The sequence below is a fragment of the Notothenia rossii genome, assembly GCF_949606895.1.
Source record: "Notothenia rossii genome assembly, chromosome: 4".
Classification (NCBI taxonomy): domain Eukaryota; kingdom Metazoa; phylum Chordata; class Actinopteri; order Perciformes; family Nototheniidae; genus Notothenia; species Notothenia rossii.
Window position 1 is genome coordinate 61368740 of NC_136902.1, and position 19090 is coordinate 61387829.

At 45.4% G+C, this 19090-nt stretch overlaps 1 long non-coding RNA gene and 1 pseudogene across 2 annotated transcripts in view; one reads left to right on the forward strand and one right to left on the reverse strand.

The window, feature by feature from the left end:
• The window catches only part of LOC307036111, a 233731-nt gene that overhangs the window by 18137 nt on the left and 196504 nt on the right, over nucleotides 1-19090 (reverse strand). The gene's annotated exons all lie outside the window — the stretch shown is intronic.
• On the forward strand, nucleotides 4049-7065 carry LOC307037275 (annotated as a pseudogene). The gene is made up of 5 exons (XR_013810641.1): nucleotides 4049-4093; nucleotides 4957-5020; nucleotides 5441-5556; nucleotides 5692-5799; nucleotides 5845-7065. The product of XR_013810641.1 is annotated as an uncharacterized misc_RNA (transcript).

Below are 19090 nucleotides of genomic sequence, written 5' to 3' on the forward strand. Positions count from 1 at the left end.
GCTTTCCCGGTCACCCCGCCCCCGAAGCACACAAACAGCTGTTCAGTGCGTCTAAAGGCCCTGACACACCAAGCAGTCACCGGATAACTCGCCGACGCTGACTGTTGCGTCGCCGTGTTATCTTGCGTCTTGGACATGTGTCGCACTGGAACACACCGCAAAGACTTCAGCCGAGCACGTAGGAACTGCGCATGCTTGAGTGCCAATAACTCTCCTTACCAGCAGGCGGCGGTAGTGTGTATTCCTCATTCAGAAGAGACAACAACCGGAAGACAGAGAAGAAGAACAGACTGCGTGATCTAAACAAACAACAAATAGCGTGTGTATTCCATTTTCACCCTCGTCCATCGAAAACATGTTTCGTGCGGTACTGGAGCTATCAGCCATTGGAGTGTTGCTTGAGGAAGACATTCTCAAGCAACCGTTTCGCTTCCCATGCGCTGATTCGCTAGCTGAACAGCCAATCAGAGTGATTTCTTTGTCCTACTGCTTGTGGCCGACGCACGGCCATGAAAGGCCAAATAAGGCGTGTCACGGCCGACGGTGCGGGACACACCAAATTGAGTTTGGGTGATAGGGCACGCTTCGCCGTCCGACTAACAAAAACGGCCGATTTCGGCCTGGTGTGTCAGGGCCTTAAGGGCAGCCGTGCGCTCCACATAACATGATAGCGCACGCACTGGGCAGAGGAGGTGCATTTTAGCCTTCCTTGCCTCACTATGGAGTGGAAGATTAAAGCCCCCCAACTGAATAGCACTCGACCTGAACACACTCCTTATGCTCTTGGGCACAAAGGAGGGGTTTGGTCTGAGTGTCGCCCCGCTCCGGTCACCCCGGATCAACAAGCAACTCGGGTGCATCGATAGAGCGGTTAACTCGGACACTCTCTTGGCTGAAGTTAAGGCAAGTAGCAATACTGTCTTCCACGACATTGCTTTCAGGGAGGAGAGCACCAGAAGCTCAAATGGTTCTGCACCAGCGGCAGGTCCCACTGCGGGGGCAGAGGCCTGCACTACTGGGCGCAGCCTCCTGACCCCCCGTAAAAACCGCAACATTAGTGGCTGACTAAAGGCTGATCAGACAATCCACCCTGTTTTAGCCTGTCCCTCTCAGGAGCCAAGCCTGGAGAGGTTGGCCCCAGAGTGGGTAACACCCCGATTGCACCTGCCTCTTGAGACATCGCCCCCCAGAACTGGGGAAGCGCCCAGGGCTGGCCGACCTTCATTTGTGTCATCTCTGAGTTCCTCGGAGCCCCGACGCAATCCGGCGCTACTAGGATGATTGACAGACGTTCCCGCCTCACTCTCCCCAGGAGAGGGAGAATGAGACGCAGCGGTGGAAAGGCGTGGAGCAGCATTCTTGGCCATGGCTCATGTGCAAACGCGTCCACCCCCAAGGGCGGGTCGTCACTCAGAGCCATGGAGCACCACAGGGCACAGTGGCTGTTGCGCTGGCAGTTGAACAGATCCACCTCTGCTGTCCCGAACTGGGCCCAGATCCTCGACATGAGGTCGGCCCCCCTGTTCGTCAGACCCGGAATGTGGAGGGCTCTTAGAGATAAAACCACCTCTGAAGCCAATAACCACAGTTTCTCCGCTGTGGTCAACAAAGCGGTGGAGCGGACTTCGACCTGCCTGTTGATATATGCCACTGTGTTGCTGTTGTCGCTCCTGACCATTACATGTCCTCCCCGAATTAAGGGTTTGAAATGCTGGAGGACCAACACTACTGCCCGTAGCTCTAGGAGCTTGCTGTGCCGTGTTTCTCTTAGGGACCAGCGCCCACCTATAGCTCTCCCCAGGCAGGTCCCTCCCCATCCTGCTCCGGATTTGTCCGTGAACACTGTGATGTAGGAGGTCACCTGTCCCAGTGGAGAACCCTTATGGAGGTAATCCGGGGACCCCCAGAACCGGAGGTTTCACTCCGCTGAGGGGGGGATTGTCACCAGACGCTGTTTGTGCCTCTTGGGATATAAACGCAGGCTTGAGAGAACCACCTCTGCAGGCGGCGCATATGCAGTAAGAGCGGGATCACAACGTGAGCAGCCGCCATGAGACCCAGAGTCTGCATGATAGTCAAAGCTGTCACTGTTGCCCCCTGTCGCAGTCTACAAACTACCCGAAGCAAGGACGCCTGTCTGCTTTCTGGAAGGGTGGCGCGTAGCCTGCCTGCATTGAGCACCACTCCCAACGCCTGTTGGTGAGGTATGGGGGTGCTCTTCTTCCAATTGATCGCAAAGCCCAACTTGGTTAGGTGTAGGATCAATTGGGCTGTGTAAAACATTGCCCGTTCCCTGGACCTGGCCATGACTATGAGGTCGTCCAGATAAAAGAAAACTCATGCCACGGGCGCGCAGCGGCTGGAGCGCTGTGGCCACACATTTGCTGAACGTGCGTGGGGACAGGGAGTAGCCGAACAGTAGTCTGTTGTATTCGTAGGCCTGGAAGGCAAAACGCAAATACTTTCTGTGTTTCCGAGCAATCTCGACATGAAAGTAAGCGTCCTTCAGGTCGATGGTTGTGAACCAATCGCCTGGCTGCACCATTCCCAGTAACAGTTTTATAGTTAACATCTGGAATTTTCTGCATGCAATGTGGAGATTCAGGCTGCGAAGATCCAGAATGGGCCTGAATTTGCCTGTCTTCTTGGGAACCGGGAAGTACAGGGAATAGTGCCCCTCCTCTCTGTCTTGAGTGCGCACAGCAGACACTGCCTGTTTTTGTAACAGGGCCTGAACCTCTGCCGAGAGGAAACCTTGTCGACTAGTTGTTACGTCATAATAAAGTCACATAAAGAGAGGTGTAAAACTGTATTTTGTATTGCAATGCATACTGTTACGATAAACACTGTCACAAAGCAGCATTTTAATTTGGGTTACATGGGTTACATGGCTGATTAAATAAAAAACAGTAACTGGACTCACCAAATCTACTGCAAAAACTCTGTTAAGAACATAAATGCAACGTAAATCCAGTGCGCATTGCACAACACTTTACTCGCTGTCACTGTCCTCCTCGATAACGATGTCCACCCTTCCAGGTTTTTTGGTTTGCGAAGACCAAAGCATCAACATGTGAGGGAAGGAGGCTTGACCGCTGTCGGGTGACAGTGGTGCCTGCCAGGGAAAACATCCGTTCACTTGGGGTGCTGGTGTAGCCAGGTAGCTCCTGGAAAGCTTGGCTAAACGGGGGAAGCGGTTCACATTTTGTGCCCACCACTTCAGAGGGTTATCCATTGTGGGGATATGGGGTGTCTGCTGGCAGTAATCCCGTAGGTCATCCGCGCCACTGTTGACCCTTGTTTACTTGTTGCTCTCGAAATGAGGTCCTAACAGCTGTTCAAAGAGGGTTCACTCCGTTCACTTGGGGTGCTGGTGTAGCCAGGTAGCTCCTGGAAAGCTTGGCTAAACGGGGGAAGCGGTTCACATTTGGTGCCCACCACTTCAGAGAGTTATCCATTGTGGGGATATGGGGTGTCTGCTGGCAGTAATCCCGTAGGTCATCCGCGCCACTTTTGACCCGTGTTTACTTGTTGCTCTCGAAATGAGGTCCTAACAGCTGTTCAAAGAGGGGGTGCAAGTGGAGCAGGCTCGTGAACTTTTAGCACCGGAGCTAAAACTGAAACTGTAGATTGCATAGGTGCGGCGCACTTGCGCATAAGATGAGGACCCCTGAATGTCGGACGTGTTTTGCTGGAGCCTTTTGCAGCACCTCAGCGCCAATGTCGGCATCCTCATCTCCCACGTTTGCCTCGATTTTGTTCACGATTAGATGACTTGGGCCTACAGCGCCGACTAGTGGTAGAGGTAGTCGACTAGTCGACTAGACGATTAGTTGGTGAAACCCCTAGCATAGCGCGGTTTATCACTCTCACCCGGTTTATCACTCTCACCCGCGCAGTCTTTTAGGGGTCTTTCTGTCTCTGATGGATCGTCTGAGGGTTTCTCTCTCCATTTCCATTTCAGAGTGATTGATATTGCTTCCATTTGCATTCTCCTCCGGAGTTGCTTGAGTTGGCAAATGGACACTCAGGACCTGTTCAGGTAGGTATGCTGGTTTCTGTCCAGCAGGTGGACTGTTTCCACGGGGATCAGGTAGGTTGCTTTCTGCAGGGTTTCTAGCAGATAAGTCACAATCAGAGGTTCCCACAGGCCCGTCTTCAGGGAAAGCTTCGGCTACATCTGAAGATGTTTGCTCAACAGTAGATACCATTTCATGAGGCTCTTGTTCAATGTCATTAAGGGGCTGTTCTGTAGTTTCTGAGATATTATTGAAATCTACAGACTCCACACTTAGGTATCTGTGACCATCGTGAAAATATTCATCTGGGTCAGATTGGGATTCGTTCTCATCAGCTCCATCAGAGCTTTCTTGTCTTGGTTGCTGTCGAGTTCTTGGCCGTCTTGGGGGCCCTTGTGTGTAAAGGCCCTGACACACCAGGCAGTCACCAGAGAACTCACCGACGCCGACTGTTGCGTCGCCGTGTTCTCCTGCGTCTTGGCCATGTGTCGCACTGGAACACACCGCAAAGACTTCAGCCGAGCACGTACGAACTGCGCATACATGAGTGGCAATAACTCTCCTTACCAGCAGGCGGCGGTGGTGTGTATTCGTCATTCAAAATAGGCAATAACCGGAAGACAGAGAAGAAGAACAGACTGCATGATATAAACAAACAACAAATAGCGTGTGCGTTCCATTTTCACTCTCGTCCATTGAAAACATGTTTTGTGCGGTACTGGAGCTATCAGCCATTGGAGTGTTGCTTGTGGAAGACATTCTCAAGCAACAGTCTCTCAAGAGGCGGAAGCGAAGAATTAGGAGAAACCGCACTAAATGGGTGAAATCATGGATACTACAGCGAGAAGCTCATGGGGCTTTCCCGAACCTGTGTCGAGAGCTGGAGTTAAATGAGTTGCCAGATTTCAGATATTTTGCTCGGCTTTTTCCTGTTCAGTTCCACATGTTGGAGGAACTCATCACTCCAATCATCCAGAGGGAAAACACCAACTACCAGGATTGTATCTCAATGGGGACACATCTGATGGTTAAGCTGTGATTTTTGGCAACAGATATGCAAGCTAAAGATGTTGCTATATTTAAAATTGCAGCACTTTGTATATTATTGTATATTGTGCTTTAGTAAGTAGTAATACCGCCGTGTAACGTAGATGTACTAGTGTAAGTACAAAACCAAAGTATCAAAGTACTGCTTGGTTGCTTGAGAATTTACCAAGGGATATATAAAGCGTTATCTACTTCCTATAATAATGCATGTTAAAATATTTCATTATTATATTTTGTATCATTTGTCTGAATCTTCATAGTAGCTAAAGTAATCAACTATCTTGTAAACTATAACCTGTAGTTTTGTAGCTAATGAGTGCTTTGTTCCGCTGCTTGTGTAGATAACTCAGTTATGTGTTTGTTAATATTTGCAGGGGAAAGCTTCAGGAGCCTTTCCTACCAGTTCCGAGTGGGAGTATCAACCATCTGGCAATTCGTTCCTGCAACCTGTCCAGCCATTTACGAGGTTTTGAAAGAGAAATACCTGAGGGTATGTGTGGATACTTACTGGTTTTACTGTGCAAACTGTATGTAATACAGTGAGGTCTGTAGGCATTTGAAAAGCAAATGTTTGGTTTGCCATATGAAACATGGGTCTTAAAAAAAAAAAACTTTTGTTTTTCAGTTCCCAGACACAGTCGAAAAGTGGCAGCAAGTAGCTGATGGATTCCAGGCTCAGTGGGACTTCCCAAACTGCCTATAGGTGCCCTGGATGGGAAACACATCAACATCCGCCCCCCTCCAGGAACTGGATGAACCTACTTCAACTACAAACATACATTTTCCATAGTGCTAATGTCACTGGTCGACAGCAACTACAAGTTATTGTATGTAGATGTAGGTTGTAATGTGAGGATTTCAGATGGTGGTGTGTTTGGTGGATGCTCACTGCAGGATGCCTTGGAGAGTAGGACATTCAACATCTCTGCACCTGCACCACTTCCTGCTTCTGACCAGGCGGTTTGTTACCACATTGTGGCAGATGAGGCATTTCCCCTGAAAGAGTACCTCATGAAGCCCTATCCGAACCGCAGGCTAACTGTAGAGCAACGCATCTTCAACTACAGGCTGTCGCGGGCTCGGAGGGTGTTAGAAAATGCCTTTGACATCCTAGCCAACCGTTTTCGGTTCTTCCTAACCAGTGTTGGGTGTATTGTAATAATATTACTTTTGTCGGTAACGGAGTAGTGTAACGCGCTACTTTTATAATTCAGTAATCACAATACCGTTACTAACATTGCCCCGACACGCGTTACTTCGTTATTTACTAAAATCCGTCATAATCACACTGACAGACAAGAGGGGTTTCCGCCGCAGGTTTATATCATAGGTTTATACGTAATCTGCGCGACTTACGCGTCCACATCTCCACGTGCAGTGCTGCATAAACATGGCTGAGTCAGCGATAACTTTCGAGGGGTGGAGGTATTCCCATTATTTTGAGTTTGTCCGAGGAATAGACAGGAATGTGACGGTGAGGTGCAAACTGTGTCCAGGCCAGAAGCTGTTATCCACTGCTGTAAACACCACGTCAAACCTCAACAAACACCTACAAAGAACACATGCTAAGGTGAAGCTAACGCACATGCTATTTGTTGTTTGTTTATATCACATAGTCTGTTCTTCTTCTCTGTCTTCCGGTTGTTGCCTGTTTTGAATGATGAATACACACTACCGCCGCCTGCTGGTAAGGAGAGTTATTGCCACTCACGCATGCGCAGTTCGTATGTGCTCGGCGAGTAAAGTAACGAGTAAAGTAACGAGTAAAGTAACAAGTTACTTTATGTAGAGAGTAACGAAGTAGTGTAATATATTACTTTTTTAAAAGTAATATGTAATATGTAATATATTACATTTTTTTTGTAATGACCCCATCTCTGTTCCTAACCACCATAAACATTCAAGGCACTGCCAAAGTGGAGGCCATTGTTTTGGCTTGCTGCGCTCTGCACGACTTCCTGCGCACAGAGAACTGTCGCGCATACATGGCTGAAGTTTTTGACCATTACATTACATTACATTACATTACATTACATTGCATTTAGCTGACGCTTTTATCCAAAGCGACTTACAATAAGTGCATTCGACCAGGAAGATACAACCTTTAAGAAAACAGAATCATATAAGTACATCAGGTTTCATAGAGCCAAACATTTCAAGTGCTACTCAACTGGCATTTAGAAAGCCAGCCCTTTATTAGTATATAAGTGCTTTGTTAGTAATTCTATCGCTCGAAGTGGAGTCTAAAGAGATGAGTTTTCAGTTTGCGTCGGAAGATGTGTAAGCTATCTGCTGTCCTGATTTCAATGGGGAGCTCATTCCACCATTTTGGAGCAAGGATAGCAAACCCACGTGTTTTTGCTGACGGGAACTTGGGTCCCCCTCGCAGTGCGGGTGCAGCGAGCTGTTTGGCTGACGCAGAGCGGAGTGCACGTGCTGGGGTGTACGGTTTAACCATGTCCTGGATGTAGGAAGGGCCAGATCCATTCACAGCATGGTACGCAAGTACCAGTGTCTTGAAGTGGATTCTAGCAGTTACTGGAAGCCAGTGAAGGGAGCGGAGGAGCGGTGTGGTGTGGGAGAATTTGGGAAGGTTGAAGACCAGACGAGCCGCTGCATTCTGGATGAGCTGCAGAGGTCGGATGGCACATGCAGGTAGACCAGCCAGGAGGGAGTTGCAGTAGTCTAGGCGTGAGATGACGAGAGCCTGGACCAGAATCTGCGCTGATGTCTGGGTCAGCTGGGGACGTATCCTCCTGATGTTGTAAAGCGTGTATCTGCAGCAGCGGGTTGTAGCAGCGATGTTTGCAGTGAAGGACAATTTGTTATCTAGGACCACACCCAGATTCCTTGCAGTCTGAGTCGGGGAAACAACAGAGGTGCCGATGTTGATTGTTAGGTCAAGAGTGGGACAATCTTTTCCCGGAAGGAAGAGCAGTTCAGTCTTGTCAAGGTTGAGCTTGAGGTGATGAGCAGACATCCACCGAGAGATGTCTGCTAGGCAAGCAGAGATGCGTGCGACGACCTGGGTCTCTGAGCGGGGAAAGGACAGAATTAGTTGGGTGTCGTCAGCGTAGCAGTGGTATGAAAAACCATGCGGGCTAATGACAGACCCGAGCGAGTTTGTGTACAGGGAGAAGAGGAGGGGACCAAGAACCGAGCCCTGAGGGACCCCTGTAGTTAATTGACAAGGGTCGGACTCGGACCCTCTCCAAGTAACCCTGTAGGTGCGGTCGTTGAGGTATGAGGTGAGGAGGGAAAGTGCAGTGCCTGAAACTCCAAGTTCTTGGAGAGTGCGAAGGAGGATCCGATGGTTCACTGTGTCGAATGCAGCAGACAGGTCCAGAAGGATGATGACAGAGGAGAGGGAGGCTGCTTTAGCAGTGTGCAGTTCATCAGAGACAGCAAGGAGAGCAGTTTCTGTTGAGTGACCTGCCTTGAAACCAGACTGGTGCGGATCCAGAAGGTTGTTCTGATGGAGGTAACAGGAGAGTTGTTTAAAGACAGCGCGTTCAAGTGTTTTAGACAGGAACGGGAGGAGAGAGACGGGCCTGTAGTTAATAACATCAGACGGATTGAGAGTGGGTTTCTTAAGGAGAGGGTTTACTCTTGCCTCCTTGAGACTGTTTGGAAAGTGACCAGAAGTTAGAGAAGTGTTGATGAAATGGGTGAGAAATGGTAGAATATCAGGAGCGATAGTCTGAAGGAGGTTTGAGGGGATAGGGTCCAGAGAACAGGTGGTAGGACGGGCAGAGGTAACGAGGGTAAGAACCTCACTTGGAGAGAGAGGGGAGAAGGAGGTCAGTGTGTGGGTGAAGGGAGGGTCTGGTGACCCAGCGGTGAGTAAAGGTGAGTCAGAAAAGGAAGAGCGAATATCATCAACCTTTTTTTCAAAGTGGTTAACAAAGTCGCTTGACAGAAGGGAGGAGGGGGGAGGTGCTTTGGGAGGGTCCAAGAGGGTGGAGAAGATAGAAAATAGTTTTTTGGGATTGGAATAGGAAGATTGGATCTTATCTTGAAAGAAAGTGCTTTTTGCCTGAGAGATGGAAGCAGAGAAAGAGGAGAGGAGAGCCTGATAGGTTAGGAGGTCGTCATGGTGTTTGGATTTCCACCATTTCCGCTCTGCTGCCCGAAGGATGGTTCTATTAGCACGCAGTGCGTCATTTAGCCAGGGAGCAGGAGGGGACTGACGAGCCGGCCGCGATGTGAGAGGACAGAGAGAGTCCAGAGAGGATGAGAGAGTAGAGAGGAGAGTTTTTGCAGCAGCGTTTGGAGGCAGGAGTTGGAATGAGTCAGAGGAAGGGAGGGCTGAGAGCACCGATGAGGCAAAGGTAGAGGGGGAGAGGGAACGGAGGTTACGGCGTACAGGAGCAGAGTTAGAAGAGATTAGGTTGTTATGTTTGGAAAGGGGTAGAGAGAATGAAATGAAGAAGTGATCGGATGTGTGGAGCGGGTTTACAGAGAGGTTAGAAGTAGAGCAGTTCCTTGAGAATATGAGATCAAGGACATTGCCAGCTTTATGAGTTGGTGGGGATGGAGACAGTGAGAAAGCAAAGGTGGTTAACAGAGATGTTAGTTCAGATATCTTCCCTGTCTGGAGGTTGAAATCTCCGAGAAGTACAGCGGGAGGGCCAGTTTCAGGGATGTGTGAGAGGAGATTATCTAACTCCTCCAAGAAGTCCCCCAAGGCGCCTGGTGGACGGTAGAGAACAACAATGGTTAATTGTATAGGATGGGTTACTGTGACGGCATGGAATTCAAAGGTGGAAGGAGTGAAATTAGGTAGCTTGAAGAGGGAAAAGCTCCATTTGGGAGAGAGCAGGAGACCAGTGCCACCTCCTCTGCCAGAGGGTCTGGGTGTATGGGAGAAGGAATATGCTGTGGAGAGAGCTGCTGGGGTGGATGTGTTGGATGGAGTGATCCAGGTCTCCGTGAGAGCAAGGAAATCCAGAGACTGCAGGGAAGCGTAGCCAGAGATGAAGTCAGCCTTAGGGACAGCTGACTGGCAGTTCCACAGGCCCCCTGAAACGAGATGTTGGATCTCAGTGGAGCATGTGGGATAGACGAGAGCAGGCCGGTGAAATCGATTAGGAGAAACACGGGGCCAGTGATAATTGCGAGAAGACACATGAACAGGAATGCAGAAAATACACATGATTATAGCATGAGGGGCTAGAGAACCCAAGAGAATTGAATAAAACTAAATAACACCAGCGATACTTGGCGCAATCAGAGTAGGATTTGCCTCCTCTTTGCCTCCCACGTGACTCCCACAGGACTCTTAATGTCTTTGTCAGTCTTCGTCTGGCTGACGCTGAAGCTGACGCTCCAGGAAAACGCAACCTAAGATGGATACCTGATTGCTCAGTTCTCACAGCTTTGGGGGCACGCCGCTGTAATTAGTTAACTATTTTCTGCTGATGGGCGACAGCAGAGTCTTCCAACCTCTTGGAATGCACACTTGAGGGGCGTGACTCACTGAGACCTGAGTTACAGCTGCTGGACTAGAGCAGATCTGAGATTTTAAAATCTCTCAGAAATCGCCGTTTTAGCTACAATAACTACAGAACAATTATACAGAGTAGAATAAATGAAACAGAGAAGTCTATTTAAACAAGAATATAACTTACAGTGATTGCTGAGTCAGTATCGATAGTATCCTCACCGAGTCTGGATGCACACTCAGTTATTCTGATTTGAAATGCGCTATTTAAAATGTTTTTCGGCTGGGAGGCGTTATGCACTTCACGCAATCAGCAGAGTCTTCCAACCTCTTGGAATGCACACTTGAGGGGCGTGACTCACTGAGACCTCAGTTACAGCTGCTGGACTAGAGCAGATCTGAGATTTTAAAATCTCTCAGAAATCGCCGTTTTAGCTACAATAACTACAGAACAATTATACAGAGTAGAATAAATGAAACAGAGAAGTCTATTTAAACAAGAATATAACTTACAGTGATTGCTGAGTCAGTATCGATAGTATCCTCACCGAGTCTGGATGCACACTCAGTTATTCTGATTTGAAATGCGCTATTTAAAATGTTTTTCGGCTGGGAGGCGTTATGCACTTCACGCAATCAGCAGAGTCTTCCAACCTCTTGGAATGCACACTTGAGGGGCGTGACTCACTGAGACCTGAGTTACAGCTGCTGGACTAGAGCAGATCTGAGATTTTAAAATCTCTCAGAAATCGCCGTTTTAGCTACAATAACTACAGAACAATTATACAGAGTAGAATAAATGAAACAGAGAAGTCTATTTAAACAAGAATATAACTTACAGTGATTGCTGAGTCAGTATCGATAGTATCCTCACCGAGTCTGGATGCACACTCAGTTATTCTGATTTGAAATGCGCTATTTAAAATGTTTTTCGGCTGGGAGGCGTTATGCACTTCACGCAATCAGCAGAGTCTTCCAACCTCTTGGAATGCACACTTGAGGGGCGTGACTCACTGAGACCTGAGTTACAGCTGCTGGACTAGAGCAGATCTGAGATTTTAAAATCTCTCAGAAATCGCCGTTTTAGCTACAATAACTACAGAACAATTATACAGAGTAGAATAAATGAAACAGAGAAGTCTATTTAAACAAGAATATAACTTACAGTGATTGCTGAGTCAGTATCGATAGTATCCTCACCGAGTCTGGATGCACACTCAGTTATTCTGATTTGAAATGCGCTATTTAAAATGTTTTTCGGCTGGGAGGCGTTATGCACTTCACGCAATCAGCAGAGTCTTCCAACCTCTTGGAATGCACACTTGAGGGGCGTGACTCACTGAGACCTGAGTTACAGCTGCTGGACTAGAGCAGATCTGAGATTTTAAAATCTCTCAGAAATCGCCGTTTTAGCTACAATAACTACAGAACAATTATACAGAGTAGAATAAATGAAACAGAGAAGTCTATTTAAACAAGAATATAACTTACAGTGATTGCTGAGTCAGTATCGATAGTATCCTCACCGAGTCTGGATGCACACTCAGTTATTCTGATTTGAAATGCGCTATTTAAAATGTTTTTCGGCTGGGAGGCGTTATGCACTTCACGCAATCAGCAGAGTCTTCCAACCTCTTGGAATGCACACTTGAGGGGCGTGACTCACTGAGACCTGAGTTACAGCTGCTGGACTAGAGCAGATCTGAGATTTTAAAATCTCTCAGAAATCGCCGTTTTAGCTACAATAACTACAGAACAATTATACAGAGTAGAATAAATGAAACAGAGAAGTCTATTTAAACAAGAATATAACTTACAGTGATTGCTGAGTCAGTATCGATAGTATCCTCACCGAGTCTGGATGCACACTCAGTTATTCTGATTTGAAATGCGCTATTTAAAATGTTTTTCGGCTGGGAGGCGTTATGCACTTCACGCAATCAGCAGAGTCTTCCAACCTCTTGGAATGCACACTTGAGGGGCGTGACTCACTGAGACCTGAGTTACAGCTGCTGGACTAGAGCAGATCTGAGATTTTAAAATCTCTCAGAAATCGCCGTTTTAGCTACAATAACTACAGAACAATTATACAGAGTAGAATAAATGAAACAGAGAAGTCTATTTAAACAAGAATATAACTTACAGTGATTGCTGAGTCAGTATCGATAGTATCCTCACCGAGTCTGGATGCACACTCAGTTATTCTGATTTGAAATGCGCTATTTAAAATGTTTTTCGGCTGGGAGGCGTTATGCACTTCACGCAATCAGCAGAGTCTTCCAACCTCTTGGAATGCACACTTGAGGGGCGTGACTCACTGAGACCTGAGTTACAGCTGCTGGACTAGAGCAGATCTGAGATTTTAAAATCTCTCAGAAATCGCCGTTTTAGCTACAATAACTACAGAACAATTATACAGAGTAGAATAAATGAAACAGAGAAGTCTATTTAAACAAGAATATAACTTACAGTGATTGCTGAGTCAGTATCGATAGTATCCTCACCGAGTCTGGATGCACACTCAGTTATTCTGATTTGAAATGCGCTATTTAAAATGTTTTTCGGCTGGGAGGCGTTATGCACTTCACGCAATCAGCAGAGTCTTCCAACCTCTTGGAATGCACACTTGAGGGGCGTGACTCACTGAGACCTGAGTTACAGCTGCTGGACTAGAGCAGATCTGAGATTTTAAAATCTCTCAGAAATCGCCGTTTTAGCTACAATAACTACAGAACAATTATACAGAGTAGAATAAATGAAACAGAGAAGTCTATTTAAACAAGAATATAACTTACAGTGATTGCTGAGTCAGTATCGATAGTATCCTCACCGAGTCTGGATGCACACTCAGTTATTCTGATTTGAAATGCGCTATTTAAAATGTTTTTCGGCTGGGAGGCGTTATGCACTTCACGCAATCAGCAGAGTCTTCCAACCTCTTGGAATGCACACTTGAGGGGCGTGACTCACTGAGACCTGAGTTACAGCTGCTGGACTAGAGCAGATCTGAGATTTTAAAATCTCTCAGAAATCGCCGTTTTAGCTACAATAACTACAGAACAATTATACAGAGTAGAATAAATGAAACAGAGAAGTCTATTTAAACAAGAATATAACTTACAGTGATTGCTGAGTCAGTATCGATAGTATCCTCACCGAGTCTGGATGCACACTCAGTTATTCTGATTTGAAATGCGCTATTTAAAATGTTTTTCGGCTGGGAGGCGTTATGCACTTCACGCAATCAGCAGAGTCTTCCAACCTCTTGGAATGCACACTTGAGGGGCGTGACTCACTGAGACCTGAGTTACAGCTGCTGGACTAGAGCAGATCTGAGATTTTAAAATCTCTCAGAAATCGCCGTTTTAGCTACAATAACTACAGAACAATTATACAGAGTAGAATAAATGAAACAGAGAAGTCTATTTAAACAAGAATATAACTTACAGTGATTGCTGAGTCAGTATCGATAGTATCCTCACCGAGTCTGGATGCACACTCAGTTATTCTGATTTGAAATGCGCTATTTAAAATGTTTTTCGGCTGGGAGGCGTTATGCACTTCACGCAATCAGCAGAGTCTTCCAACCTCTTGGAATGCACACTTGAGGGGCGTGACTCACTGAGACCTGAGTTACAGCTGCTGGACTAGAGCAGATCTGAGATTTTAAAATCTCTCAGAAATCGCCGTTTTAGCTACAATAACTACAGAACAATTATACAGAGTAGAATAAATGAAACAGAGAAGTCTATTTAAACAAGAATATAACTTACAGTGATTGCTGAGTCAGTATCGATAGTATCCTCACCGAGTCTGGATGCACACTCAGTTATTCTGATTTGAAATGCGCTATTTAAAATGTTTTTCGGCTGGGAGGCGTTATGCACTTCACGCAATCAGCAGAGTCTTCCAACCTCTTGGAATGCACACTTGAGGGGCGTGACTCACTGAGACCTCAGTTACAGCTGCTGGACTAGAGCAGATCTGAGATTTTAAAATCTCTCAGAAATCGCCGTTTTAGCTACAATAACTACAGAACAATTATACAGAGTAGAATAAATGAAACAGAGAAGTCTATTTAAACAAGAATATAACTTACAGTGATTGCTGAGTCAGTATCGATAGTATCCTCACCGAGTCTGGATGCACACTCAGTTATTCTGATTTGAAATGCGCTATTTAAAATGTTTTTCGGCTGGGAGGCGTTATGCACTTCACGCAATCAGCAGAGTCTTCCAACCTCTTGGAATGCACACTTGAGGGGCGTGACTCACTGAGACCTGAGTTACAGCTGCTGGACTAGAGCAGATCTGAGATTTTAAAATCTCTCAGAAATCGCCGTTTTAGCTACAATAACTACAGAACAATTATACAGAGTAGAATAAATGAAACAGAGAAGTCTATTTAAACAAGAATATAACTTACAGTGATTGCTGAGTCAGTATCGATAGTATCCTCACCGAGTCTGGATGCACACTCAGTTATTCTGATTTGAAATGCGCTATTTAAAATGTTTTTCGGCTGGGAGGCGTTATGCACTTCACGCAATCAGCAGAGTCTTCCAACCTCTTGGAATGCACACTTGAGGGGCGTGACTCACTGAGACCTGAGTTACAGCTGCTGGACTAGAGCAGATCTGAGATTTTAAAATCTCTCAGAAATCGCCGTTTTAGCTACAATAACTACAGAACAATTATACAGAGTAGAATAAATGAAACAGAGAAGTCTATTTAAACAAGAATATAACTTACAGTGATTGCTGAGTCAGTATCGATAGTATCCTCACCGAGTCTGGATGCACACTCAGTTATTCTGATTTGAAATGCGCTATTTAAAATGTTTTTCGGCTGGGAGGCGTTATGCACTTCACGCAATCAGCAGAGTCTTCCAACCTCTTGGAATGCACACTTGAGGGGCGTGACTCACTGAGACCTGAGTTACAGCTGCTGGACTAGAGCAGATCTGAGATTTTAAAATCTCTCAGAAATCGCCGTTTTAGCTACAATAACTACAGAACAATTATACAGAGTAGAATAAATGAAACAGAGAAGTCTATTTAAACAAGAATATAACTTACAGTGATTGCTGAGTCAGTATCGATAGTATCCTCACCGAGTCTGGATGCACACTCAGTTATTCTGATTTGAAATGCGCTATTTAAAATGTTTTTCGGCTGGGAGGCGTTATGCACTTCACGCAATCAGCAGAGTCTTCCAACCTCTTGGAATGCACACTTGAGGGGCGTGACTCACTGAGACCTGAGTTACAGCTGCTGGACTAGAGCAGATCTGAGATTTTAAAATCTCTCAGAAATCGCCGTTTTAGCTACAATAACTACAGAACAATTATACAGAGTAGAATAAATGAAACAGAGAAGTCTATTTAAACAAGAATATAACTTACAGTGATTGCTGAGTCAGTATCGATAGTATCCTCACCGAGTCTGGATGCACACTCAGTTATTCTGATTTGAAATGCGCTATTTAAAATGTTTTTCGGCTGGGAGGCGTTATGCACTTCACGCAATCAGCAGAGTCTTCCAACCTCTTGGAATGCACACTTGAGGGGCGTGACTCACTGAGACCTGAGTTACAGCTGCTGGACTAGAGCAGATCTGAGATTTTAAAATCTCTCAGAAATCGCCGTTTTAGCTACAATAACTACAGAACAATTATACAGAGTAGAATAAATGAAACAGAGAAGTCTATTTAAACAAGAATATAACTTACAGTGATTGCTGAGTCAGTATCGATAGTATCCTCACCGAGTCTGGATGCACACTCAGTTATTCTGATTTGAAATGCGCTATTTAAAATGTTTTTCGGCTGGGAGGCGTTATGCACTTCACGCAATCAGCAGAGTCTTCCAACCTCTTGGAATGCACACTTGAGGGGCGTGACTCACTGAGACCTCAGTTACAGCTGCTGGACTAGAGCAGATCTGAGATTTTAAAATCTCTCAGAAATCGCCGTTTTAGCTACAATAACTACAGAACAATTATACAGAGTAGAATAAATGAAACAGAGAAGTCTATTTAAACAAGAATATAACTTACAGTGATTGCTGAGTCAGTATCGATAGTATCCTCACCGAGTCTGGATGCACACTCAGTTATTCTGATTTGAAATGCGCTATTTAAAATGTTTTTCGGCTGGGAGGCGTTATGCACTTCACGCAATCAGCAGAGTCTTCCAACCTCTTGGAATGCACACTTGAGGGGCGTGACTCACTGAGACCTCAGTTACAGCTGCTGGACTAGAGCAGATCTGAGATTTTAAAATCTCTCAGAAATCGCCGTTTTAGCTACAATAACTACAGAACAATTATACAGAGTAGAATAAATGAAACAGAGAAGTCTATTTAAACAAGAATATAACTTACAGTGATTGCTGAGTCAGTATCGATAGTATCCTCACCGAGTCTGGATGCACACTCAGTTATTCTGATTTGAAATGCGCTATTTAAAATGTTTTTCGGCTGGGAGGCGTTATGCACTTCACGCAATCAGCAGAGTCTTCCAACCTCTTGGAATGCACACTTGAGGGGCGTGACTCACTGAGACCTGAGTTACAGCTGCTGGACTAGAGCAGATCTGAGATTTTAAAATCTCTCAGAAATCGCCGTTTTAGCTACAATAACTACAGAACAATTATACAGAGTAGAATAAATGAAACAGAGAAGTCTATTTAAACAAGAATATAACTTACAGTGATTGCTGAGTCAGTATCGATAGTATCCTCACCGAGTCTGGATGCACACTCAGTTATTCTGATTTGAAATGCGCTATTTAAAATGTTTTTCGGCTGGGAGGCGTTATGCACTTCACGCAATCAGCAGAGTCTTCCAACCTCTTGGAATGCACACTTGAGGGGCGTGACTCACTGAGACCTGAGTTACAGCTGCTGGACTAGAGCAGATCTGAGATTTTAAAATCTCTCAGAAATCGCCGTTTTAGCTACAATAACTACAGAACAATTATACAGAGTAGAATAAATGAAACAGAGAAGTCTATTTAAACAAGAATATAACTTACAGTGATTGCTGAGTCAGTATCGATAGTATCCTCACTGAGTCTGGATGCACACTCAGTTATTCTGATTTGAAATGCGCTATTTAAAATGTTTTTCGGCTGGGAGGCGTTATGCACTTCACGCAATCAGCAGAGTCTTCCAACCTCTTGGAATGCACACTTGAGGGGCGTGACTCACTGAGACCTGAGTTACAGCTGCTGGACTAGAGCAGATCTGAGATTTTAAAATCTCTCAGAAATCGCCGTTTTAGCTACAATAACTACAGAACAATTATACAGAGTAGAATAAATGAAACAGAGAAGTCTATTTAAACAAGAATATAACTTACAGTGATTGCTGAGTCAGTATCGATAGTATCCTCACCGAGTCTGGATGCACACTCAGTTATTCTGATTTGAAATGCGCTATTTAAAATGTTTTTCGGCTGGGAGGCGTTATGCACTTCACGCAATCAGCAGAGTCTTCCAACCTCTTGGAATGCACACTTGAGGGGCGTGACTCACTGAGACCTGAGTTACAGCTGCTGGACTAGAGCAGATCTGAGATTTTAAAATCTCTCAGAAATCGCCGTTTTAGCTACAATAACTACAGAACAATTATACAGAGTAGAATAAATGAAACAGAGAAGTCTATTTAAACAAGAATATAACTTACAGTGATTGCTGAGTCAGTATCGATAGTATCCTCACCGAGTCTGGATGCACACTCAGTTATTCTGATTTGAAATGCGCTATTTAAAATGTTTTTCGGCTGGGAGGCGTTATGCACTTCACGCAATCAGCAGAGTCTTCCAACCTCTTGGAATGCACACTTGAGGGGCGTGACTCACTGAGACCTGAGTTACAGCTGCTGGACTAGAGCAGATCTGAGATTTTAAAATCTCTCAGAAATCGCCGTTTTAGCTACAATAACTACAGAACAATTATACAGAGTAGAATAAATGAAACAGAGAAGTCTATTTAAACAAGAATATAACTTACAGTGATTGCTGAGTCAGTATCGATAATATCCTCACCGAGTCTGGATGCACACTCAGTTATTCTGATTTGAAATGCGCTATTTAAAATGTTTTTCGGCTGGGAGGCGTTATGCACTTCACGCAATCAGCAGAGTCTTCCAACCTCTTGGAATGCACACTTGAGGGGCGTGACTCACTGAGACCTGAGTTACAGCTGCTGGACTAGAGCAGATCTGAGATTTTAAAATCTCTCAGAAATCGCCGTTTTAGCTACAATAACTACAGAACAATTATACAGAGTAGAATAAATGAAACAGAGAAGTCTATTTAAACAAGAATATAACTTACAGTGATTGCTGAGTCAGTATCGATAGTATCCTCACCGAGTCTGGATGCACACTCAGTTATTCTGATTTGAAATGCGCTATTTAAAATGTTTTTCGGCTGGGAGGCGTTATGCACTTCACGCAATCAGCAGAGTCTTCCAACCTCTTGGAATGCACACTTGAGGGGCGTGACTCACTGAGACCTGAGTTACAGCTGCTGGACTAGAGCAGATCTGAGATTTTAAAATCTCTCAGAAATCGCCGTT